The sequence below is a fragment of the Cebus imitator genome, unplaced genomic scaffold, assembly GCF_001604975.1.
Source record: "Cebus imitator isolate Cc_AM_T3 unplaced genomic scaffold, Cebus_imitator-1.0 Scaffold159, whole genome shotgun sequence".
Lineage (NCBI taxonomy): Eukaryota > Metazoa > Chordata > Mammalia > Primates > Cebidae > Cebus > Cebus imitator.
In genome coordinates, this window is record NW_016107474.1 from 2,296,086 (window position 1) to 2,298,055 (window position 1,970).

Sequence of the window (1,970 nt, forward strand, 5' to 3'; positions counted from 1 at the left end):
AAAAAAAAAAAAAAGGAAATCGTGTGCGTGTGTTTTTGGGACGTTGTCATCTGTGCAGCTGTGCTAAAACACCAGAAGCAGGTCGCAGGTGAGACCTGTGTATAGTGTCACTCCAGCCCATTTAGAACAGACACCCTGTAAAACCACACTGCCCTTGCCCCTGCTCACTGAAGTGACAGCCTCCCCCTTGGCAGCTGTTAGCTGGGGCTTTCCCAAGACCTGCCCCTGGGGCTCTTCCCCTCTTTACAGTGAAGTCTGGAGTTGTGTGTATCTCCAGCTAAGCATGGTAGGGCCAGCATCCAACCTGTGTGGAGACAGCTGGGCCCCGGCTGGCAGATAGCCTTATGCCTTTACTTGCATCCCTCAGGCCACTAAGCCTGCACTATTACTTGACCAATTAATTTCCTTCCTTTAGCTCACACCCAAGAGGGTCCTCCAGTCAGTGTCTGTAGGAGCACAGACCATTCCTGCCTAATGAGAAGCTGAGGCCTGGCACAGCGGCTCATGCCTGTTATCCCAGCACATTGGGAGGCTGAGGCAGAAGGATTGTTTGAACAAGACCAGCCTGGGCAATGTAGTGAGACCCCAATTCTACAGAAAATAAAAGTAAAAAATAGCTGGGCATGGTGACACACACCTATAGTCCCAGCTGCTAAGGAGGCTGAAGCGGAGGGATTGCTTGAGACTAGGACTTTTTGTTTTGGTTTGGTTTGGTTTGGAGATGGAGTTTCGCTTTTGTTGCCCAGGCTGGAGTATAATGGGGTGATCTCGGCTCACTGCAACCTCCGCCTCCGGGGTTCAAGCAATTCTCCTGCCTCAGCCTCCCGAGTAGTTGAGATTACAGGCACCTGCCACTACACCCAGCTAATTTTGTATTTTTTTTTCTTAATTTCCTTTTTTATACTCATAAAAAAAATATGGAACGCTTCACGAATTTGCGTGTTATCCTTGTGCTGGGGCCATGCTAATCTTCTCTGTATCGTTCTAATTTTAGTATATGTGCTGCCGAAGTGAGCACTAATTTTGTATTTTTAATAGAGACGGGCTTTCACCATGTTGGCCAGGCTAGTCTCGAACTCCTGATCTCAGTTGATGCACCCGCCTCAGCCTCCCAAAGTGCTGGGATTCCAGGCGAGCCTCCGTGCCCAGCCAAGCCTAGGAGTTTGAGGCTGCAGTGATCTCTGATCTACGACTACACACCAGCCTGGGCGACAGAGCAAGACCCTGTTTCTAAAAATAAAAATTTTTTTTTAAAGCCCCATTGTAGGCCAACCTGGCGCTCTCTGTGAGTAACCAGGATAAACAGAGATATCCATGCATGTGACCTGTGAACTGAAAAGCCAGCCTGTAATGGAAGAGCAGTGGAGCCTGGCTCTCTGCACTTGGAAGGAAATGGCAGGTACTATCTATCTGCATGGCATCCTCTGCAGGCCATGAGAGCGTGGCCTGCTCCTGTAATGTGGACAGAGCAATTGCTGTTGGAATTGACGAGACGTGGAAATACCACAGAGAAATAAAGTGTCTCACTGACAAAGGCATACACGGCAAGGAAAAGAAGATTCAAAGGGGAAGAAAAAAATAAAACCCACCGCTGAAGGACACATGTTAAGAAGTAGCTTTTAAGAATTCAGAGCCTGAGCAGCTTAGGGAAACCCTGTCCCTCCAAATTACAAAAATCAGACAGGTGGGCCGGCCGCAGTGGCTCACGCCTGTATCCCAGCATTTTGGGAGGCCAAGGTGGGCAGGTCACCTGAGGTTGGGAATTTGAGACCAGCCTGACCAATGTGGAGAAACCCTGTCTCTACTAAAAATACAAAATTAGCCAGGCGTGGTGGTGCATGCCAGTAATCCCAGCTACTCTGGATGCTGAGACAGGAGAATCACTCGAACCTGGGAGGCAGAGGTTGTGAGCCAAGATTGCACCATTGCACTTCAGCCTGGGCAATAAGAGTGAAACTCTGCTCCAAAAA

The 1,970-nt window shown here is 49.0% G+C and overlaps 1 non-coding gene across 1 annotated transcript; it reads right to left on the reverse strand.

The window, feature by feature from the left end:
- Positions 1–911: 911 nt before the first annotated feature.
- Positions 912–1,018, reverse strand: LOC119473441. Its single transcript, XR_005202661.1, has one exon. It is a non-coding gene; the product is annotated as a U6 spliceosomal RNA (small nuclear RNA).
- Positions 1,019–1,970: the final 952 nt, after the last annotated feature.